The following is a 26110-nucleotide window of genomic DNA, read 5'->3' as shown; positions in this document are numbered from 1 at the left end:
ATCTATGAGATATCCCACCCAATGCTGACTTAGACAGTCAGTCCAGCAGCACCAAAAACAAGCAAGCAGATCAAAATAACAATGAAAAAGTTACGGTAATTAAAATTTCATTGGAACAGGAGTCCACAAATATAGGTCAACATATATAGGCTAATCTTAAACAAATCTTAAAACAAAGTATTTAAATAGGTCTTAGAGTCTACCAATATAGAAAACAAATGGTCTAAGATACTATTGAAAAGCGCATATCATAAAAAGAACTAAGAAAATCACAGTCTGAAAGAGAAAAGACAATTAATGCCAACACCAGGATGAATCAAATGTTTGAATGACCCAATGAGAATTTCAAAGCAGCCATCATAAAAATACTTTGCCATTTACACATTATCGTGAAACAAAATGCAAAAAAATAGAATATCTGAGCAAAGAAATATAAATTATATAAGATAATCAAATGCAAATTAAAGGACTTCAAATCACAAATAACAAATAATTTTTAAACATTTGCTGGACAAGCTTAATATTGAGTAGAGATGACAGAGGACAGAAACAGTGAGCTTAAGGATAAATCAACATAGTTGATCAACAAACTAAATGAGAGAGAAAGTGGACTAAAAATAAATGAAAGAAGTCCAGGGATTTGCAGCACTGTAAGACAAGATCGAGTTCCATTAGTGTGAGAATTGTAGAGCAGAGAAAAAGTGTGGGTTTGAAAGAGTGTTTAAAGAAACACGGCTGGAAGCTTTCAAAATTGACAAAAACCATAAATGTGCATACCTAAGGAATCTAACATAAACTTCCGTAAGAATCTCAAACATAAACTTCATAAACCCATGCAGTATCCATCATAATCCAACTCCTGAAAACTAGAGACAAAAAAAAAAAAATTATCAAAGCAGCCAGAGAGAAATGATACATTGCCTACAGGATAATATCAACTTGAATGACAGCAGGTGGGAGATAGGTGTGGCTATCAAAATGCACGAGGGAGGATCTTTAGCACTTTGTGTTAATGGATGTACAAACCTCCACATGTGATTAACACAGTACAGAAATACACACACACACACACACACACACACACATGAGTAAAAGTAATCTGAATAAGATCAAAGGAAGCGGGTCCTATCATTGTCAATACATTTTTATAATACTATAGATTTTCAAAATGTTACTACTGGAGTAATTGGGTAAATGATACACAGGATCTCTTACAACTGCATGTAAATTTATATATGAAACAAGAAGACTAAAAATTTTTGAATATTAATATATCTATTAAAATCAACAGTTATTAAAACTATTACAGAAAATAAAAAAACACAATTGTAAAAATCCACGTTAAGGTAGCTTCATGAATTAACTTTGATTTTTAAAAATTAAAAATTATATTATTTTAAAGGCAATTACTAATTCATTGACCTCATGAACATAGAGCTATTTTCCCCAATGACATACTACCAAATGGAATACAGTACAACATAAAAAGGATAATGCATCATGGTCTAATATGACTTATCCTTCAAATGGAGAACCGGTTTAACATTAGAACAATAGTCAATATGATTTGTTGCATAAAGATTATGTCAATAAATTTAAGAAATTATTGGCAAATATCAATATCCACTGATGATACAGGAAATAAAAATTCTAACCAAATTAGTAGTAAAGAAGAATTTGTTCAAACTGAAGAAGAAATATTTAAAACAAAAAAGAAATTACAGTAAATGTTAAAAATGAGATGGCTTGTTCTGACACACTAAGGATGTGTCTGAACATTCGTTTGATAAAAAGATCATGAGTGTGACTCATGGACTTGACCAATCATTTCCATTTAAACCAGAAATAGAAATCGGATTATTGCAGAGGCACTGCCAATTTAAACTGAAGGGGATAGAAAAAACGGAGAGGAAATGAAGGAAGACTGCCAGATTCTACAGGGTGGGACTAAGGGAACTATTCAGTGGAGAGTGAGCACTATTCTTCAGGAAAAAGAAAGGACGCAGGCCAGGCACGTTGGCTCATGCCTGTAATCCCAGCACTTTGGGAGACCGAGGCAGGTGGATCACGATGTCAAGAGATGGAGACCATTTGGGCCAACATAGTGAAACCCTGTCTCTACTAAAGATACAAAAATTAGCTGGGCGTGGTGGCAGACGCCTATAGTCCCAGCTACTAAGGAGGCTGAAGCAGGAGAATAGCTTGAACCCGGGAGGCTGAGGTTGCATTGAGCCGAGATGGCGCCACTGCACTCCAGCCTGGCGACAGAGGGAGACTCCGCTTCAAAAAAAAAAAAAGGGATGAACCCTGAAGGTGATTCAGACATCATCAGGGCCACTGCCTTGGTTTCAAAGACCAGCAGCTTCCAACCAGAGCAGTGGGGCAGGGAAAACCCTGCAGAACCTTGGGGCATGGCTGTCTTGAAACTTGGGATTGTAACTCCTTTTCTACAGAGCCCCAGAGAGCACAGGGACCACCTGCCCACAAGGCAGACAATTGAACCAGAGGATTACTCCCAAGCCTTAGGATCTTGTGGAATTTGCCTTGCCAAGTTTGGGACTAGTTTGGGACATATCACTGCTTCCTTTTTCCTATGTATTTCTTTGAGAATAGGGATGTCTGTTTTATGCCTGTCTCAGCATTATATACTGGAAACACCTAACTTGTCTGATTTCACAGGCTCACAACTGGAGAGAAATTTTGCCTTCATAGGAATTGTACCTTAAGTCTCAGCAATATCTGATTTTGATTATATTTAAATGAGACTTTGAACTTTAGAAATGATGCTGGGATGAGTTAAGACTTTGGGGTTAGTGTATTTTACATGTGAGAAGAACCTGAATTTTGAGAAGAAAGAGGAGAAAGGCAATGAATTGAATTGTGACTTCTCAAAATCCACGTTAAAGCTCCATCTGCTAATGTGATGATAGTTGGAGACGTAGTCCTTGACAGGTAATTAGGGCTAGAAAATGTCATGAGGATGTGGCTCTCATGATGAGATTAGTGCCTTAGAAGAAGACGACGAAGGACAGCACCTGCCATGTGGTAAGGACATAGCAAGAAGGCAACTGTCTGCAAACTAAGCAGCAGCCCTTACGGGGAACTGAGTGTACCAGCACCTTGATCTTGGGCTGCCCAGACTCCAGAGCTGTGAGAATTAAATGTCTGCTGTTCAGACCACCCAGTTTATGTTATTTTGTTATAGCATACAGAATAGACTAAAATAATTGAAGATTGGGTGAAAAGTATTCTGCTTAACCGTACAATGTAATTCAAGTATGCAATAAACAGAAAAAGCTACTGATAGACACAGGACATTGTTGAACCTTAAAGCACATTGTGTTGCATGAAATAAGCCAGATATATACTGAAAGTCTCTATTATATAGGAATTTTTGGAACTCACCAAACTAATGAATTGGAAAACAGCATGAGTGATTATTCTGGACTGATGGAAAAATTCTATATTTCTTCTGTACTACATTCTATATTAAAATTCTATGTATGTTCTATATTAAAAATTTGTGAGTTAAGAGGGTTTGCATTTGTCAAAAGCTTAAAGGACCATACATTAAACATCTGTGCATTTGCCCGATATAAGTTTATATTGATTGAAATTTATAAATCATTACAATATTTCACAATTTTTCACATTAATCTATTAGATAACAATTGTAGGAAGACATTGTTTTGGATTAAGCTCTTGCAGTAGACTCAACAGTCCAGACTAAAATTCGAACTGGAGTCGCTTATGCTAAAGGTCCCTATCACCAAGCCTAAATTGCGTTGTTATTTGATCTTAGGAGAAATCAGGAAAGAGAGATTATGGCCAATTTCCCAACAGGCCAGTTTCAATCTTTAATAGGCATGATAAGGAAGTTCCCTCTGCTTTAAATCCTTAACCTGAAGCAACCTAATGTTAACCAATCAGTTATTTCTCTATTGTTTTTTTCCTCTGTCCCAGACTAACAAGAAAGTTACCTTTTAAAGGACCAACCTACCTTTTGTTTCTGGCTTCTCCTTTCTTCTCTCTGTATAAGCCCAGTCTCTTCTGGTCAGGTCATTGGAACTCTTATTCTATTTTATGGAATAAAATGTTGCTTGGTTTCAGAATCACTAATAAAGCCAACGGAGATCTTTAAATTTGTTGTAATTTGGTCTTTTGACACACCCAATGGAAGAAAAATAATTCATTCACGATAGATGCAGAAAAATAGTGTCATATGTTTCAAATTTAATTGTGATTTTAAAAATCCTCTTAGAAAACTTAAATTATTTGGATTGTACATAATGTGATATAGGGTTTAAAAACTCTACATGGGAAACATCATTTTTCATGATGACACAGTAAAGTGTTTCCTCTAAGACACAACTTGGATTAAAATATATATTATTACCACTTCTAGTACACCTTGTATAGCAGGTGCTTGGCAATATGCTTAGGCAAGAAAAAGCATGTATAATGAATTCTTAAAAAAACCTGTCGTTATTCACAGTCAGTATATATTTAAAATATAAGTATATAAATTCATAAAGAATAAGTCAGTTTAGAACATTGCTAGATGTAATTCTGTATTAAACCACATATAAGGGAAGGTTTAAATTCTTAAAATATGCCATTTAAAGGAAAGGTTCTATATATATGACTTTGAGAAATTAGGAAGTGTATTTATCAAAATAGAAATTAAGATAGTATTAAAATAGGATCCTGGAAGAAAATATATAAATGTTACATCTTTGCATCATCGCAAAGAAAGCTCATATTAAGAATGTATAGCATACTTCTACAAATCAAAAGAGAAAAAGCCCAGTTACAAATATGTGCATTAATTCAACATGCTGTTTAAAAAAGAGAATATCTTAAGTAACCAATAAACATGTGGAAACTTACAGAAATCTCTGTAACCTTAGGTAGGGAAGTGAAAAAAAATAAAAATACATAAAAATACATACCGTCATAATTGCCACATGCAAAATTAAAATACTACTTGTTTACAAGTGTGGTAATGAATCACCATTTTGCTCGGAAATGTGAAGTGGTACAGCCCCTTTTGACAAAAATTTGGCAGGCAAAATTTCACTATATTTTATATTTATTGTCATCTAAACAACAGAAGACATGCTTAGGATTGCTAATAGTGCATTTTTTCCAATGGTCAAAAATTGGAATCATCCAGTTGTCTTAGCTCTGTAGAATGTATAAATTGTTACATATTTCTACAGTGTAATGCACATAACAATGAAAAGAAAAAAACATAGCCTCACAAACATGAGAAAAAGAAGCCAGACATAAAAATATACATTACACATGTTTCCACTTATTATTGATCAGTAAAACAGGCAAAACCAAAGTCTAAGTGTTTAGGGATGTTAAGAAATATGCTGGTAAATGTTAAGGTGCAATAAAGACAAATGATAAATATACAGTAGGTGATTTTAATAAAATACAGGGAAAGGAAGATCATTTAATGTGGTAAGTCACATGAAAAGTTCTGAGAGTTTTTTAGTTTGTAATTAGTTACTGGTTCCATCAGTCTTTACCTTGTAATAACCCTCTAACATGTATCATTTTATTTAATGTACCTTTTTTCATCTGGGTAACAAGACACAATAAATAGTTTTTAAATGGTTGTTATGCTTATCCAAAAATAAACTACTGGAAATGTATCTCATTTACTGAATAAAAATAAAAATAACCTAAAAAGTTTAGTGAGCTGGAAAATTATAGAAAAGTTCTGCCTCTCCTACACTTAATGTGAAGAATGTTGCCTAGGAGATGCCTGGGAATGAGGTACTCTAGAACTTAAAGTATAATAATAATAATAGTAATAAAAGAGTGTTGGAATAAGTTCAAGAGATCTGTTGTATGTCATAGTGACTATAGTTAATAACAACATATTGTGTATTGAAAATTCCTGAGAGTAGATATCGATTTCTTATCACAAGAAAATGATGAGTATGTGAGACAATGCATATATTAATTCATTTGATTTAGCCATTCCACAATGTATACATATGTCAAAACTTCATGACATGCATGATAAATATGTTAAAAATTTTTGTCAATTAAAAAAATAGTGCAACATAGCTTGCAGAAAGAAAAATGGCATCAAGAGGGTTAAGAACAATAATAATATAGGCCGGGTGCAGTAGCTCACGCCTGTAATCCCAGCACTTTGGGAGGCCAAGGCGGGCAGATCACGAGGTCAGGAGATTGAGACCATCCTGGCCGACACGGTGAAACCCCTTCTCTACTAAAAAATACAAAAAATTAGCCCGGCTTGGTGGTGGGCGCCTATAGTCCCAGGTACTCGGGAGGCCGAAGCAGGAGAATGGCGTGAACCCGGGAGTCGGAGCTTGCAGTGAGCCGAGATCGCGCCACTGCACTCCAGCCTGGGCGACAGAGCCAAACTCCGTCTCAAAAAAAAAAGAATGATAATAATATGTAGTGATCCGATAAAGTATCGGCTAAAATCAGAAAGAATGACATACTTTTCTATTGTTTCATACTACACTCTATTTATTTGTAATACAAAACAACTTTTCTGCTGTTAAGAAAATCAGCTACTGTAGGTCGGGCGCAGTGGCTCACGCCTGTAATCCCAGCACTTTGGGAGGCCGAGGCGGGCGGATCACGAGGTCAGGAGATCGAGACCATCCTGGTTAACTCGGTGAAACCCCGTCTCTACTAAAAATACAAAAAAATTAGCTGGGCGCAGTGGCGGGCGCCTGTAGTCCCAGCTACTCGGGGGGCTGAGGCAGGAGAATGGCGTGAACCCAGGGGGCGGAGCTTGCAGTGAGCCGAGATTGCGCCACTGCACTCTGGGCTGGGCGAAAGAGCGAGACCCCGTCTCAAAAAAAAAAAAAAAAGAAAAAGAAAATCAGCTACTGTAAATTCATTCTGTAAATTGTTGAAAATTCATTCTCTAAATTCCTTTTCTTTCTGACGATAGTATAATTTTTGAATATTACATATGAATTATAGTGTACAACATGTTGTGCTAAATGGGACTAGTAAGGGTCTGTTTTACACACAGAATGTGGGCACAAGTGAATTGTACAATGCCTCTTATTCCCAGAAAACCTTTCCAGAGAAAATTTTTAATTAAGCATAAAATATTAAATACATAGCAGGCTTGTTTTTTGTTCTTCAGCATAAAGACACATGTAATTCCAGACACCAATCTCTGTGTTTTAATGATCCCCTAATCCAGGATATTAAAGATATCAGTATTAAATGATCAATGGCACCTAAATATAAAATAAAATTGCTGGTTAAATTTGAAAAACAGACATCATCATATGTACTAATTAAAATGTTTTCATTTTTAACAAAGTAAATAACTGGATTTACTCAATGTAAGTTCCTAGTTTTATTAAATTGATAATTCATAGTGACAGGATTTGAGATGGTTAAAATGTGGTTTGCAAAAATGAAATGCCAGAAATGTCATGGGCATTTATTATTTTTTTCTTCTTTATTCTTTTTATTTTCTCTTTGCTTTTACTGAGAATTACGGTTTCCAAAGTTACATTTATCTGCTAAATCAAATAATTTCCAAGTTCAAAACCTGTTTTTTTTTCTTTTTTTTTTGAGACGGAGTCTCGCTCTGTCGCCCAGGCTAGAGTGCAGTGGCGCAATCTCTGCTCAATGCAACCTCCACCTCCTGGGTTCAAGCGATTATCCTGCCTCAGCCTCCCAAATAGCTGGGACTACAGGAGCTCCCCACCAAGCTTGGATAATTTTTTTTTTTTTTTTGTATTTTTAGTGGAGATGGGGATTCACCATATTGGCCAGGCTGGTCTCAAACTCCTGACCTTGTGATCTGCCCCCTTTGGCCTCCCGAAGTGCTGGGATTACAGCCACCGCGCCCGGCCCAAAACCTCTCTCTTTTTTTTTAAATTGTATAATTTGGGATGTTTTCCTGCTATTGGGATTACTGTCTTGTCAGCATATGTTTTCTATTTTACCAAATCCAAGTTTTCAAGTGACCTTATTTCATTTTATTTTTAGGCTTTTGACAGTCATGTTTGAGAGTGTTCCTTAGAACTTAAATACAAGCATGATGTAAAAATCTTGCGACAGAAACTTCACCCAGTCAATATTAAGCAGGGGGATTTGCCAACTTTGTCACACATGCACTAACCGCCTATAGGCTAGAGAAGAAGTTTTCATTCCCATTTCCTTATCAGACCACTTGGACTTGGAAGCCTTTGTGTGGCAGGGTGGTAATCCCAATATTTTCCAAAGGGGAAGATCACTGAATTAAGCACATTTCAAGAAGAAAAGCCACATTCGAAGGATAATCATTACTTCTCTGGGTTGACTACTCAGGAAAGTTGAACTGAGTGAAGCATTTGAATCGTAGTGCATCATTCATTGCTTTTGAAATGTCGCGGCCACTTGCTGTATCTCAATTCTCTGTGTGACGCTGTATCAGGAGACATTGCTCTCATTCAAATGACATTCCCAAATCCATCAACTCTGGGATATTCTCCTACCGTAAGAGGCACCATTAGGTAAGCCATTGCCTCAGTGAAGGGAGGTTAGTCTCTGGGCTTCCGCTGACTGTGTCTGGGTTAATGGAGCCCTCTGGGGAATACCATTTATCACAGTGGTGTTTTCTCTTTCCCATTAGGTTTAATCCATAACCTTTTACAAGGGACTTCCTACCAAGTGAGAAATGGTTTACTTGCTCTGATGTCTTCCTGGTACACAGAGGTAGAGTCATTTTGAAAGTGTCTGATTGACGCCAAAATTCTTTCCTGTGAGATCTGAATGATCCCTGCATGGGATTGAATGAACAATCTATGTAAAATTGAAGTTGGGTTTTAACAAAGTGATGGGAGGAAAGAAATGTCAGAGTACTTTTACCTTTTCTAGAACTAATGGTTGGAGAAAAATAAATTTGGTCTACAACCCAAGGACCTTTATCTTCTTCTCCCTCCTCTCTGAATTTTATCTTCAGGACTGGTTGCCATGGCTATCCTGTTATAAGAAATTGAGTGCAAGCCCTGTTATCAGCATGCATTGGTTGCTTCTTTCCAAGTGTGAGAAAGTTGCCACTATTTTCCATTCTTTTAAAGGTTATGTTGTGATTTTTCCTTGGTAAGAAATAGATTTTCTTCTTCTGCAAATGCAGCTATACTATTTTATGAGTGCTATAAGTAAACTTCTTATTTTCCAGGTGTAGTATGAATTTACATGGGCAATAGAAATACATTATCCTTTCAAAAAATGAACTAATTTACTTTAGTTGTACGTGATATTGTCTGTTTCTCCAAATTGTGACAGTCTGATTGATCTCATGATGCAATGTGATTGATTCCTCACCAAGAATGGGGTCAGAATACTGTCGGGACTGAGAAAACAGTCAAATTGATTTTACCTTTTAGATACTTCAGTTGTACTGACTTGCTATCAGAGCAGCTAATTAAAATACAGTTGGAGTAATCTAAATTTTTCTAGGAATTTGGACAAAGGCAAATTATTTGAAAATGAGATTTAGAATATGTATTCATATTGTCTTCTGCTCATTAATTTTATTTAATTTGCAGTATCTCTAAATGGAGAGAGAGAAGGCTGTTTTATTAAGACACATACAGCTGTACTTTCCTAAGTTCTGAATTTTAATTGTGAATTGTGTATTTCTCTATGGCCCTTAATTAATTGTACCTGGAAAAAGGTATTATTTTTCCTTCTTGTCTTGTTATATGTGACTATGCCCTAAATTTCCATCCTACCAAATGATGAAAGCTAGTTAAAAAATCAATTATTTGAAATGGCTAACTTTCCTTTATAATTTCATTTGTATCATCTATTCACCTTTTTCTGAATGATATTTTATGCAAATGATTATTTTAAGGTAATTTTAGATTTACAGAAAATTACAGAATACAGAGCGTCCCCATATATACTACACTCAGTTGCCCCTATTATTAATATCTTATATTGCCTGGGCACAGTTGTCAGAATTAAGGAAATAAATATTACATTTGTCACAACATTGGTATATTTTTATAGGCTAGATGCTAGTTATTTGGATTTCATTCCATCTTTGCTAATGTCCTTTTTCTGTTTTACCATCTTAACCAGGATAACACTTGACATTTAGCTATTACGTCCCCTTAGCCTCCTCTGGTCTGTGCCTTTTCTCCGACTTTCCTTCTTCCCGGTAATCTTGAGAGATTTAAGGAATACTGATCTGGCATTTCTTAGAATGTCTCTCAGTTTGGGTTTGTCTGATGTTTGTTTCGTGATTAGACTAGGGTTAATGTTTTACTGGAGGAAGACCATAGAAGTAATGTATCTTTTCATCTCATGAATTCTATTTTTAATTGGATAGGGGATTATATAAGTTAGAGTTTTGATCTATAGCTCTTATTTTTAATTTAACACAGATACAAATATAAATTATTTGGAGAGTAAAATTTAATACAATTTTTAAAAATACCATGTAGTTTTTCAAACGAAAACTATTATTAATAAAAAAAATGACAAACCAATTTCATCCAGGACTTAAAAACCTTTTAAATTTAAGCACTAGAGCTCTGAAAAAATCCCTACAAAATTAGAAGATAATTTAGATGTTATTAAACTTTAATTTATACATTATTCTCGGAAAACTTTAAGTATGAGTGTATTTAAATCATAATTTGGAAGGTTGTCGAGAAAGCCTCTATCAAGTTCGGCCAAAATTTCTTCACATGGAAAAAGAGTATCATATGCCTCTATTGTGGGGGTAGGGTGGTAAATGGGGAAATGTTATTCCTGACAATTCATTTTAATTTACAGGCAGTTTTCACTTTGTATGGCTTCACAGTGACTACAGTCCCACTTTAATGCACAGAAATTTGCAAATTTAGTGCTTAGTATGCACAGATTGCAGTTAGCATGGTACTTTGTAGAGCAAGGAGTACAGATATTTATACGTCATAATTATTTTATTTTTATATTACAACTTTTTAGGAGTAGATTTCAGGATGATGCTGGCATACACTAATATAATATTACTTTAAAAAGCTATCTGTTGGCTAAAGTATAAACTGAATACAGTTCTGGAGTACATATAACATTTTGGGACTTATCAACATATATATGGCACAATGCCTGCAGAAGGAGCCTGAGAAATTCTACTATAAGCTTTATTAGGGATATTTCTAAGATGTTATATAATATTCAAATTCAATAAGTAAATTCTATATAAAAAGTATATATTATTAACACTATGTGCAAGATGACTAATAAAACTAAAGATTATATAGGAATAATTCTTTCCATTATATTTTAAATATTCATATATTCAGTAGATAAATTTTTTAAGCGTTTTTTGTAGGACACTTTAGTCATTTTTATCATCATTTAACGCAAAAAATGTTAAAATTATAGTCAAACACTAGCACTATCCTGTAGGATGTAATTAATTATTGAAATAAGCACTATGAAAACATTGTCCCTTCTCTGATAGACTGCAGCTTACTCATTTGGATACAATGTTTTTGTAGCTTTGCTTGCTTAAGAGATAATTAATTAAATTATTTTCACTTTATAAGCATCTTTAAAATGTTAGGCTTAAGAAATATGACAGCAACCTCTAAGTCAAAATATTATTAAGGCAAAATGCTCTCAAATTAAGAGAAGAAATGCTTTTTTGGAATTAATAAGATGCTTTTATATCCTGAAAACTGTATCCATGTAAATCTCTCATGATGTTATTAGAATATGCTTATTTATAATATTCAGTATTCAAGATATATAATAATATTTATATAGCATTTAATGTAGGACAGCCATTGATACAAAGAATTTATGTTTTAGATAATTTAATACCACATTAACCCTAAAATGTAGTGCTGGCTGAGCACGGTGGTTCACACCTGTAATCCCAGCACTTCAGGAGGCCAAGGTGGGTGGATCACCTGATGTAAGGAGTTCAAGACCAGCCTGGCCAACATGGTGAAACCCCATCTCTACTAAAAATACAAAATTAGCCAGGCGTAGGGGCGGAGGCTGTAATCCCAGCTACTCAGGAGGCTAAGGCAGGAGAATCGCTTGAACCTGGGAGGCAGAGGTTGCAGTAAGCCGGGATCACGCTACCTTACTCCAGTCTGGGCGACAGAGTGAGACTCCATCTCAAAAAATAAACAAATAGATTTAAAAAAATGTAGGTTCAATTGTGATTGTTTTATAGATGAGTAAACGAAGGCATGTGATGATTAGTAACTGATATAAAGCTAAACAATGTGGTTCAGACTCCAAGACCTTTACACTTGACATTGCTGAAAATAATACCAGGTTTTATCTACTGGTAACATATAACAGTTTGGACTCCAGGAATACATGGGTTATAATGGTGATTTTACCTGCTGTATTTTGTAGACCTTGGTTCAATTAAATTTATATAGTAAGTCCTTATTTTCTTATATTTTAAAAGAATTAGTATTTACCATCCCTTGACTGTTTACTTCAGGGACTTTCAACCTCAGCATTGTTGAAATTTGAGAACAGATAATTCTTTGTTGTGGAGACTGTCCTGGGCATTTTAGGATGTTTAGCAACTTCCTTGACATCCACTCACTAAATGACAGCAGCAGCTCGTATCAGCAACTGAGCCTGATATGAACAATTAGATGTCAACTCAAAATTTTGAAATTAAATGTATCTGAAAAAAATACATATATGTGAAATATGTATAATGTATATTACATTATATAATGTATATTGAATTATATATTGTGTTTCATACATATAACATTATTGTCTTAGTTTGGGCTGCCGTAACAAAATACCATAGAATGGGTAGCTTAAACAACAAGCATTTATTGCTAACAGTTCTGTAGGCTGGAAGTCTGAGATCAGGATGCCAACATGGTCAGATAAACCTCTTACTGGTTTACAGACAGACATATTCTCATTGTATCCTCCTGGGGCAGAGAGAGAGTAGGTTCTAAGGTCTCTCTTATAAGGACACTAATCCCATTCATAAAGGTTCCACCTCCATAACCTAATCACCTCCCAAAGACCCCACCTCCAAATAACATCAAATTGTGGATTAGGATTCAACATGCGAATTTCCAAGGCACACAAACATTCAGTCTGTCAGGCCTCTGAGCCCAAGCTAAGCCATCATATACCCTGTGACCTGCACGTACACATCCAGATCGCAGGTTCCTGCCTTAACTGACGACATTCCACCACAAAAGAAGTGAAAATGGCCTGTTCCTGCCTTAACTGATGACATTGTCTTGTGAAATTCCTTCTCCTGGCTCATCCTGGCTCAAAAGCTCCCCTACTGAGCACCTTGTGACCCCCACTCCTGCCTGCCAGAGAACAACCCCCCTTTGACTGTAATTTTCCTTTACCTACCCAAACCTTATAAAACGGCCCCACCCCTATCTCCCTTCGCTGACTTCCTTTTCGGACTCAGCCCACATGCACCCAGGTGATTAAAAGCTTTATTGCTCACACAAAGCCTGTTTGGTGGTCTCTTCACATGGATGTGCATGAAATTTGGTGCCATGACTCGGATCGGGGGACCTCCCTTGGGAGATCAATCCCCTGTCCTCCTGTTCTTTGCTCCATGAAAAAGATCCATCTAGGACCTCAGGTCCTCAGACCCACCAGCCCAAGGAACATCTCACCAATTTTAAATCGGGTAAGCGGCCTCTTCTTACTCTCTTCTCCAACCTCTCTCACTATCCCTCAACCACTTTCTCCTTTCCACTCTTCAATCTCTCCCTTCTCTTAATTTCAATTCCTTTCATTTCCTGGTAGAGACAAAGGAGACACGTTTTATCCATGGACCCAAAACTCCAGCGCCGGTCATGGACTAGGGAAGGCAGCCTTCTCTTGGTGTTTAATCATTGCAGGGACGCCTCTCTGATTATTCACCCATGTTTCAGAGGTGTCAGACCACGCAGGGACACCTGCCTTGGCCCTTCAGCCTTAGCGGCAAGTCCCGCTTTTCTGGGGAAGGGGCAAGTACCCCAACCTCTTCTCTCCATGTCTCTACCCCTTCTCCGCCTTTCTGGGGGGCAAGAAACCCCCAACCCCTTCTCCTTCACCCTTAGCAGCAACTCCCACTTTTCTGAGGGAGAGGCAAGTACCTCAATCCCTTATATCTCTGTGCCCTGATCCCTTATTTCTGCGCCCCAACGTCTTATATCTCTGCAACCCAATCCCTTATTTCCACACCCTGACCTCATATCTCTGTGCCCCAACCCCTTTCCTGCTTTTCTGGAGGGTGAGAACCCCCGAACCCCTTCCCTCTGTGGCTCTACTCTCTCTTTTCTCTGGGCTTCACTATGGGCAACCTTCCACCCTCAATTCCTCCTTCTTCTCCCTTAGCCTGTGTTCTTAAGAGCTTAAAACCTCTTCAATTCTCACCTGACCTAAAATCTAAGCATCTTATTTTCTTCTGCAATGCTGCTTTAACCCAATACAAATCCGACAGTAGTTCTAAATAGCCAGAAAACTGCACTTTCAATTTTTCCATCCTGCAAGATCTAAATAATTCTTCTCGTAAAATAGGCAAACGGTCTGAAGTGCCTGATGTCCAGGCATTCTTTTACACATTGGGCCCTCTCTAGTCTCTGTTCCCAACACAACTCATCCCAAATCTTCCTTCTTTCCCTCCTGCCTGTCCCCTCAGTCCCAACCCCAAGCATCGCTGAGTCTTTCTAATCCTCCTTTTCTACAGACCCATCTGACCTCTCCCCTCCTCCCCAGGCTGCTCCTCGCCAGGCCGAGCTAGGTCCCAATTCTTCCTCAGCCTCCGCTCCTCCACCCTATAATCCTTTTATCACCTCCCCTCCTCACACCCGGTCTGGCTTACAGTTTCATTCCGTGATTAGCCCTCCCCCACCTGCCCAGCAATTTACTCTTAAAAAGGTGGCTGGAGCTAAAGGCATAGTCAAGGTTAATGCTCCTTTTTCTTTATCCCAAATCAGATAGCGTTTAGGCTCTTTTTCATCAAATATAAAAAACCAAGCCCAGTTCATGGCTCGTTCAGCAGCCATCCTGAGACGCTTTACAGCCCTAGACCCTAAAAGGTCAAAAGGCCATCTTATTCTCAATATACATTTTATTACCCAATCTGCTCCCGACATTAAATAAAACTCCAAAAATTAAATTCTGGCCCTCAAACCCCACAACAGGATTTAATTAACCTCGCCTTCAAGGTGTACAATAATAGAAAAAAGTCGCAATTTCTTGCCTCCACTGTGAGTCAAACCCCAGCCACACCTCCAGCGCACAAGAACTTCCAAACGCCTAAACCGCAGAGGCCAGGCGTTCCTCCAGAACCTCCTTCCCCAAGAGCTTGCTACAAGTGCCAGAAATCTGACCACCAGGCCAAGGAATGCCTGCAGCCCAGGATTCCTCCTAAGCCATGTCCCATCTGTGAGGGACCCCACTGGAAATCGGACTGTTCAACTCACCTGGCAGCCACTCCCAGAGCCCCTGGAACTCTGGCCCAAGGCTTTCTGACTGACTCCTTGGCTTAGCGGCTAAAGACTGATGCTGCCTGATTGCCTCAGAAGCCCTGTAGACCATCACGGACGCCGAGCTTTAGGTAACTCTCACAGTGGAGGATAAGTCCGTCCCCTTCTTAATCAATACGGAGGCTACCCACTCCGCATTACCTTCTTTTCAAGGGCCTGTTTCCCTTGCCTCCATAACTGCTGTGGGTATTGACGGCCAGGCTTCTAAACCTCTTAAAACTCCCCAACTCTGGTGCCAACTTAGACAATACTCTTTTAAGTACTCCTTTTAGTTATCCCCACCTGCCCAGTTCCCTTATTAGGCTGAGACACTTTAAATTATCTGCTTCCCTGACTATTCCTGGATTACAGCTACATCTCATTGCTGCCCTTCTTCCCAATCCAAAGCCTCCTTTGCGTCCTCCTCTTGTATTCCCCCACCTTCACCCACAAGTATAAGATTCCTCTACTCCCTCCTTGGCGACCGATCATGCACCACTTACCATCTCATTAAAACCTAATCACCCTTACCCCACTCAATGCCAATATCCCATCCCACAGCATGCTTTGAAAGGATTAAAGCCTGCTATCACTCGCCTGCTGCATGGCCTTTTAAAGCCTATAAACTCTCCTTACAGTTCCCCCATTTTACCTGTCCTAAAACCAGACAAGCCTTACAAGTTAGTTCAGGATCTGTGCCTTATCAACCAAATTGTTTTGCCTATCCACCCCATGGTGCCAAACCCATATACTCTCCTATCCTCAATACCTCCCTCCACAATCCATTGTTCTGTTCTGGCTCTCAAACATGCTTTCTTTACTATTCCTTTGCACCCTTCATCCCAGCCTCTCTTCGCTTTCACTTGGACTGACCCTGACACCCATTAGGCTCAGCAAATTACCTGGGCTGTACTGCCGCAAGGCTTCACAGACAGCCCCCATTACTTCAGTCAAGCCCAAATTTCATCCTCATCTGTTACCTATCTTGGCATAATTCTCATAAAAACACACGTGCTTTCCCTGCTGATCGTGTCCGATTAATCTCCCAAACCTCAATCCCTTACAAAACAACAACTCCTTTCCTTCCTAGGCATGGTTAGTGTGGTCAGAATTCTTACATAAGAGCCAGGACCGCACCCTGTTGTCTTTCTGTGCAAACAACTTGACCTTACTGTTTTAGCCTAGCCATCATGTCTCCATGCAGTGGCTGCTGCCGCCCTAATACTTTCAGAGGCCTTCAAAATCACAAACTATGCTCAACTTACTCTCTACATTTCTCATAACTTCCAAAATCTATTTTCTTCCTCATACCTGACATGTATACTTCCTGCTCCTTGGCTCCTTCAGCTGTACTCACTCTTTGTTAAGTCTCACAATTACCATTGTTCCTGGCCAGGACTTCAATCCAGCCTCCTACATTATTCCTGATACCACACCTGACCCCCATGACTATATCTCTCTGATCCACCTGACATTCACCCCATTTCCCCATATTTCCTTCTTTCCTATTCCTCACCCTGATCACGCTTGATTTGTTGATGGCAGTTCCACCAGGCCTAATCGCCACACACCAGCAAAGGCAGGCTATGCTATAGTACAAGCGACTAGCCCGCCGCTTAGAACCTCTCATTTCCTTTCCATCATGGAAATCTATCCTCAAGGAAATAACTTCTCAGTGTTCCATCTGCTATTCTACTACTCCTCAGGCCCCCTCCCTTCCCTGCACATCAAGCTCGAGGATTTGCCCCCACCCAGGACTGGCAAATTAGCTTTACTCAACATGCCCCGAGTCAGATAACTAAAATATCTCTTAGTCTAGGTAGAGACTTTCACTGAATAGGTACAGTCCTTTCCTACAGGGTCTGAGAAGGCCACTGCAGTCATTTCTTCTCTTCTGTCAGACATAATTCCTCAGTTTAGCCTTCCCACCTCTATACAGTCTGATAACAGACCAGCCTTTATTAGTCAAATCAGCCAAGCAGTTTTTCAGGCTCTTAGTATTCAGTGAAACCTTTATATCCCTTACGGTCCTCTGTCTTCAGGAAAAGTAGTAAAGGTCTTTTAAAAACACACCTCACCAAGCTCAGCCACCAACTTAAAAAGGACTGGACAATACTTTTACCACTTTCCCTTCTCAGAAGTCAGACCTGTCCTCAGAATGCTACAGGATACAGCCCATTTGAGCTCCTGTATAGACGCTCCTTTTTATTAGGCCCCAGTCTCATTCCAGACACCAGACCAACTTAGACCATGCCCCCAAAAAACTTGTCATCCCTACTATCTTCTGTCTAGTCATACTCCTATTCACCATTCTCAACTACTCATACATGCCCTGCTCTTGTTTACACTGCCGGTTTGCACTGTTTCTCCAAGCCATCACAGCTGATATCTCCTGGTGCTATCCCCAAACTACCAGTCTTAACTCTTGAAGTAAATAAATAATCTTTACTGGCAAGGCTATGCTGAACCTCCTTAGGCACTCTCTAATTAGATGTCCTAGGTCCTCCCAATTCTTAGTCCTTTAATACCTGTTTTTCTCCTTCTCTTATTCCGTTTAGTTTTTCAATTCATACAAAAATGTATCCAGGCCATCACCAATAATTCTAAATGACAAATGTTTCTTCTAACAACCCCACAATATCACCCCTTACCACAAAATCTTCCTTCAGTTTAGTCTCTCCCACTCTAGGTTCCCACACCGCCCCTAATCCCGCTCGAAGCAGCCCTGAGAAACATCGCCCATTCTCTCTCCATACCATCCCCCAAAATTTTCTCTGTCCCAACACTTTACCACTATTTCATTTTATTTTTCTTATTAATATAAGAAGACACAATCTATAAAAATTATCTATCTATATAATTTTACTCTACTTTATTCATATAGTTATCAAACTTTTCATATATGCGTATATTCATAAAGCTTCACAGTGAAGCCAACTTTATTATATATATTTACACTTTACTCATACATGTCAAGTTTATATATATGAATTTTATTCCAACATACTGAATATCAATTGCTTTTATACTTTAAATTTGGTTGAGATGACCACTATTTCTTCAAAAGTCAGTCATACACACACACGCACATATATCTAATATGTTTATATATATTAAGATTAAGGAAAAATATTGATACTATCATACAAGTATAAAACTAAGAACACTTGTGTCTGGGAAATGCATTTTAGTAAGTTCATTGTGTTTATCTCATTGTACCCTATTTCAGCTTACCCATCAGATAACCAATTAACACAGTTCAGTTAAATATTGAAATAGTGTTTAAAATCAAGGATTTTAACATGGACTTTAGTCTGCTCTTACTAACTCTGAGGATAACAGAAAAGTCATCTGCTTTCATGGAATTTGTAAACTAGCAAGAAAACTTAGAATTATGACAGGGATAGTATAGGGTGTTTGATAAAAACATTCCTAAAAGCATTTTATGATATGCAGATTTATGTATTTCATAGGGTTTTGTGCAAAATAAAACTTTATTCAAATGTACTGAATATCAACTGCTTTTATACTTGTAATTTATCTGAGAAGACCACTCTTTCTTCAAAAGTAGGTCATTGTCTTTGGGGATGTACAAAACCACTGAGTTAAGTGTCCTGTCAGGAAAAACATTAAAAATCAATATATTATGAGAATATAAACTAGAACTAGGTCATAAAATTTATTTTTTTAAGGAATTGTGTTGTAGTGAAAACTATAAAATTATATAAATATCTTCTACTTGTGTAAAATATGTCACTTTTGAAAAAAAGTTCAAGAATTATAGAATATAATTGTTTTATTCATAATACCCATATGAAAATATTTCTTTGACTGCCAAGAAACTTAAAGAGTTAATGTACTTTTCTCTATAAAGCAGGTATTAATTTTCTAAGGGAGCTAATAAGTTGGGCTTTCCTATAATCATATTTCCTTTCTAACTGCTAAAGAAAAGCACTAAAAACTAGACTATTGGAATAGCAAAATCCATTAGAAATCACTCTTAATTTGTAAAGTGGAGCATTAACTGTTTTATTATCATTTGGCTAATTTCATGCTATGTATCAACAATTGTGATATAATAAAATGTTTATGTGTACATGACCTATATTTTATAAACATGCTTTCCAATGCCTGAAAGTTCTGAACACAAGAAAGTATTATGCACATAATTTCTTCTTTTCTATTTATGAATATTTTTTCATTAAATATGAGTTAGTGCACTGATTAAAATGTAGAAAGCCACTCTAATAATGATTTATGGGTTGACTCAACTGTGTACAACTGAAATATTTTTAATATTTATTCTGATAATCGAAATGCAGAGAAGATATAAATCCAGTAATACACAAATAAAAATGCCTGAAATATTAAGTTTACATTATTATTACAATTATGATTACTATTATAAATAATCAAAAATACTTGCATGCCCAGCATATGAACCAGAATCTATTTTCATTGACTGAGCTTGTTGTTGGTATCATTTGGGAAATTCCATTAGCAGCAACGAACTTAATAGGTTAAAACCCACAATCAAAAAAAAATTATCAAGTTCATAAAGATCTTTGCTGGATTTCCAGTCTTAAGTAGCCAATTTTAGCTATTTCGTACTATTTTCCGTAACTCACAAACACCGCATATCAGTTGGATGAGTTTCTTGATTGACATTATGCATTTTATGGAGGTTTCTGGGGACTGCAGAGCACTATTTGCCTTTTGATGGTTCCTGAACAGCAATATATAATGCATACCAGGCAATGAGGTCATGGCCTAGGAAGAGGTGGCATCTCTCACATCTCTAGGTTCCAATGGACAATTATATGTTTAGGTGGCTGAGCTTTCCTTTTTGTGGATTATGTTATTCTAAGCTCATTATGTTATTTTAAATTCATCTTCAAACTATTTTTTGAGAGTTTCGGAGAGCAAAAAAATACAATAACATAAATTCCATGGGGCACAATTTTTACTTTACAGAGCAAAAGGAATAAATGATAGCAAAGAATTAGAAGCAAACATAAACTAGTTTCAGCAAATGTGCTGTTAAGAAATTACATCAAATTCTTAGGTAATAATTTCACCAAAGAATTAAAATGTAATAATTTAAATTAAATGATTTAAAATATTAAATAACATAATTGACATATTTAAAGCAATATTGAACTTTACTAAATATTACAAAAATATTTTACTATAGCTACATTGATTCCAAATTATGTAACTATTTTAGTTGCATCTACTTATGAGAGACCATGTCTTCAAGTGTAACTAATATAGGATAATACTTTGAGAATTATGTAAACATCTCTGTAATAATAAGGGTAAAAATAATTTATCATTTAAAAACAAAAGTAGGTCGGGCACGGTGACTCATACCTGTAGTCCCAGCACTTTTGAGAGGCCGAGGCAGGTGGATCACGAGGTCAGGAGATCGAGACCATCCTGGCTAACATGGTGAAACCCCATCTCTACTAAAAATACAAAAAATAGCTGGGCGTGGTGGCGCATGCCTGTAGTCCTAGCAACTCGGGAGGCTGAGGCAGGAAAATCGCTTGAACCCGAGAAGCGGAGGTTGCATTGAGCCAACATCGCACCACTGCACTCCAACCTGGCGACAGAGCGAGACTCCGTCTCAAAACACAATCAAACAAACAAAAGTAAAGTGATTAATACACACAATCAAGGCAAAAAAATAGCAAATATTCATCTGTCAAACTAGGGAAGTTCCAACTTTCTGACCATGCCCATTTGCTATGGGACTTAGGAATTTTAGCTTGGTGGATAGACTTTCTAGTCAACAGCAAACTGGTTAATTGGACTGCTAATCTCTAATAGCCAAATTTTATGAATATCTAACAATGGCAACTCTGAAATTTGTTAGAAAATATTCCTCTATGTCATTCACACTTGAAACTAAATGTAACAAAATTGACGATCAATGGACTTTTCTTGTTTCTTTGTATAATTGTTCTGTACTTCATTAGAAGAATGGTAAATCCATATTGTCCCCACATATTGTGAGATGTCTGGGGTTTAAGCCCTTCCTCCACTCCAGGAAAAAATAAAAGATGTCACTTTTTAAAAACTACTAATAATTAGAGCATTGGGTATAATAACCTATCAAGTTGTGCCCAAAAAGAATAGGAAGAAAATCATTTTTGCAAACAAATCACAGGGAGAGAGGGATGAAGTTGATGTGGGACAGAACTCGAGTGGATTGTGGGAGTAGGGAGAAGGACAGAAATTTAACAGATAGTGATCCTCAAACACAGGAGCTCATTTTAGAGAATTTGACAAAATGGAAGAGGTCTTTTGCCCAAAACAGGATGAGTGGACCTAGCCATGGTGAAGCACGATATCTCCCTGACCCCTTCGTGGGACTCGAAACAGGACTGCCCCGTTTACTTAGCCTGCCACTCTCAGCTCCTCGCAGGAGGAAGCATGTGAGCAAACCAGGCAGGCACTGGAGTACACAAGCACTGGAAGGAGCCGCTGCCTGGGCGCCAGCAGGAGTGAACTCCACTCACTCAGACCTGCTGTACTTCACCCCGCACAGGAGGGAGCACACAGATGCATGGGTGCAGGAACTGGGGTGAGCACTTTCGGGTCAGTAGGAGCATCCATGCGGCCCAGGGGCAGCGTCTGGCAGTTTGGGGCGGGGAGTTGCCTGTGACTCCGGAAGCCCCAGTGGCCAGGTCACAGTGCTCTTTTAGCTCTTCCGTCGGCATACAGCTGAAGTGTTAACAGCTCAGTGGGCCCTTTTGTATCTGCACTCGTGGCTCCCGAGTTCTTTTCCGATACCCAGGAAAAATGAGGTTGCACAAATGAATCAAGGATGGTACACGTAGGGGATTTTATTGCCGCTAAAAGTGGCTCTCAGTGGGAAGGGGAGCTGAGAAAAGGGTAGGGAAAGGGTAGGTAATCTTTCCCTGGAGTCTAGCCATCTCTAACCAGATTCTTCTCTGAAGTTACACCATCAAGCTGTCCCTCTGAAGTCAAACTGCTTCTCTCCTGATGTCCAGCCATAGTCGTCCCGAGGTCCAGCTGCTTCTTCTCTCTGCAGGTTTTCTGGGATCTTTACAGGCAAAGGATGGGGTGGGGTAGGGTCATGGGTGATTTAGGAAAAGGCAGCATTTGAGCAGGGAAATAAGAGACACAAGTTCTCACTTTGGGCTGCGATTTCAGGCTTCAGCTTGAAGGTGGGGCTTTGCCCCTGTCTGCCTAGAATTTCTCTGCCCGCTGTCCCTATCAATGGGCCATGGCAAGCAATATTGATCTTCATTAAAATCACATGGAGTCCTCAGCTCCTCCTGACATAGTGATTACTTACCTGATAATCTCAAAGGACTCGAACCCAGATCCAAGCCAGTTAGTCCTCACAGCCCATTAACATGTGATAGTACTTTACTCATATTTTGCAGTAACTCAAGAAATGTTGGCATGTCAAAATATCACTTGGTGTTTACACACTATCCTGGTTGAATGCCATCCCCAGGGCATTCCCTGAACAATGTCGTTACCTCTGGGCATCTGGTGATGTGGTTGTGGGAGAGCTATAGACAGAACAACCTTGACATCCTTGTGTTGTGAAGGGAGAAGGTTACATCACCATTATACAAAAAAGCACTACAGGTTGTTTATTTATTTATTTATTTTTCTTAGTTTCTGGCCTGTGATGAGCTCCTTTGTTCATCAGTACAACAGGAACGTTCAGTGGAGAAACATTTCTTTTTTTTTTAAATTTTATTATTATTATACTTTTAAGTTTTAGGGTACATGTGCACAATGCGCAGGTTTGTTACATATGTAGACATGTGCCATGCTGGTGTGCTGCGCCCATTAACTCGTCATTTAGCATTAGGTATATCTCCTAATGCTGTCCCTCCCCCCTCCCCCCACCCCACAACAGGCCCCGGTGTGTGATGTTCCCCTTCCTGTGTCCATGAGTTCTCATTGTTCAATTCCCACCTATGAGTGAGAACATGCGGTGTTTGGTTTTTTGTCCTTGCGATAGTTTGCTGAGAATGATGGTTTCCAGTTTCATCCATGTCCCTACAAAGGACATGAACTCATCAGTAGAGAAACATTTCTATGTAGAGGCCACTTCCCCACACAATAACTCTTCACATTTTCTTCCATTCTTATTTCCTGTAAATTGATTTTAGCATTTAGTTTCTCTAACAAAAATTTTGTAGATAGATAAACAGATAAGTAGATAGACAGATAGATGCAAAGAGATAGGCTCATACATATCCTTTTCCCTCAGGAAAACAATTAAACGTACAGCTTCAATATAGTTACAGTGCCACTGAACTGTTAAATCGAGGCCCTGTTTCATACATTTTTAGTATATTAATCTAAAAATTTCTCTAAGTATTTTTCTATTCATCCCAAATCAGAATGTTAGATTACTAACAAATATTGAGTATAGCTCTGAATTTTAAATGCCTGCTTATCAACTTTTTCTATGATTTGGGCAAAAATAAAACTAACAACTCAGATGACTTAAAAGATTAATTTGTAATCTTAAATGATAAGTATGTATTTAATTATCTTTTAAATAAAATTACCTACATTCCCTTGAATTAGCTAAATACATATGCTTTATAGTCTATATTGATATTCAAAATAAACACAATTCAAAGTTTAAAAATTACTCATCTTTTTAACATATGACATAACCAATAGTACAAAAATAATCGTTTTTCCCCAACATATAAATTCTACTTCTCTGTTTCTATAAGTACAGAAAAAAAGTTCAGCCTAATTAATAAAAAATATTTATATAATTCTCAGTTAAGTGTGAATTATCATCTAAATTTTAATCATCACCACTGAGGCCAGATGTAGTGCTGATAATTAGTCATTAATTAACATTTTATGTATTTGTAATTAACAAATTCTGAACAATTAGTTTTTAATCCAAACTTTCCTCAGTTATAACATGTTTAAGTTATACCAACATCCTATTTTCTCTTATTATATGGTAAGGACAGTTAGGCTAAATTTAATTCCTCATCTGGCTACTGGCTATGTAATTTGGTGTTTAATAATATGGAGACTTAAAGAGAACAAATATATCTATATAAGCAGATATGAAATGATGTAATGATGTACAAGATGTGGTATTAAGTAATGCTGTCAGCAAGTTTATAATAGAATCTGTGTGTTATGTACCTGTCTATAATCCTATGTTTTTGTTAAAACAGGAAAAATACATACATATATATATATTTATATATATAGAGGGAGGTTTTTTTTGTTTTGTTTTGTTTTGTTTTCAAATAGAAAGCCAAAGAGAGAAAGAGAGAATTTCAAGTTCAGAAATAAACTTTTCCGCTCATCTAGGATCTCTTTTAGACCAAAATCTGGCGGACCTAGGCCCAGGCTCTTGGGTTCAGGTCTCTGTCTTATGTGTTCGTGGATGCTGTGTTAGTTTCCTGTTGTTGCTCTAACAAATTACCACACACGGCCAGGCATGGTGGCTCACGCCTGTAATCCCAGCACTTTGGGAGGCTGAGGCGGGTGGATCACAAGGTCAGGGATTTGAGACCAGCCTGACCAACGTGATGAAACCCTGTATGTACTAAAAATACAAAAAAAAAAAAAAATTAGCCTGGTGTGGTGGCGCATGCTTGTAATCCCAGCTACGCAGGAGGCTGAGGCAAGAGAATCGCTTGAACCCAGGAGGCAGAGGTTGCAGTGAACCAAGATGGTGTGACTGCACTCCAGCCTGGGTGACAGAGTGGAGACTCTGTCTCAAAAACAAACAAACAAAAAATTACCACACACTTATTGACTTAAAAGAATGCAAATTTATTATCTGATAGTTATGGCAGTAAGAAGTATAAAAGCTAAGTGTTGATAGGGCTGTGTTATTTCTAGAGCCTCTAAGGGAGAATGTGCTTTCCTATCTTTTCCAGTCTCCAAAGTCTACCCACCTTCCTTGGTTAGTAGCCCTTTCTTAGTGTCACACCAATCTCTGCTTCTGTCATCACATCTCTTTTCTCTCTCTTTGAGTATATTTTCTTCTTAAACATTGTGATTACACTGAGTCCATCCACATAATCAAAGATCATCTCATTTCAAGATCCTTAACTTCATCACATCTGTAATTGTTTTTTTTTTTTGGTCATGAAAGATAACATATTCACATATTCTTAAGACTAAGGCATAGATGACTTTGGGGGACCATTATTATTCCTATTGCAGAAGCCCAGGCTCCAGGCCACTTGGACATTCTCTTCTCAAGTAGGTTCACCAGAAGTTAAACTGGCTGAATTCATTAAAAGCCTCAGTTAATATTTTTCACAATAACATTCCACTGGTCAAAGGAAGTCATGTGGTCAAAACAATGGGGTAGGTAAGTTTTCTTGGCCCAGAATAAGAGTGCATCATGTAACAACACAAATACTGCTTTTCAAATATATTTTGCAGCATGTAATAACTTATTCTCATTGTATAAATATGAGAAGATAAACTAGCAACATGCCCCATAACATTTTAATTTTACTGAAGTTTCTGTCTTAAGAACATATTCGCTTCTTTACAAATAACCTTTGTGAGTATATACAATTATTGCCTTAGTCCACTTTGTGCTACTGTAATAGAATACCGAAGATTGAGTAATTCGT

Source organism: Nomascus leucogenys, chromosome 6 (assembly GCF_006542625.1).
Source record: "Nomascus leucogenys isolate Asia chromosome 6, Asia_NLE_v1, whole genome shotgun sequence".
Taxonomy (NCBI): Eukaryota; Metazoa; Chordata; class Mammalia; order Primates; family Hylobatidae; genus Nomascus; species Nomascus leucogenys.
The sequence above is the reverse complement of the archived record's forward strand: the minus strand, read 5'-3'. Positions refer to the sequence as shown.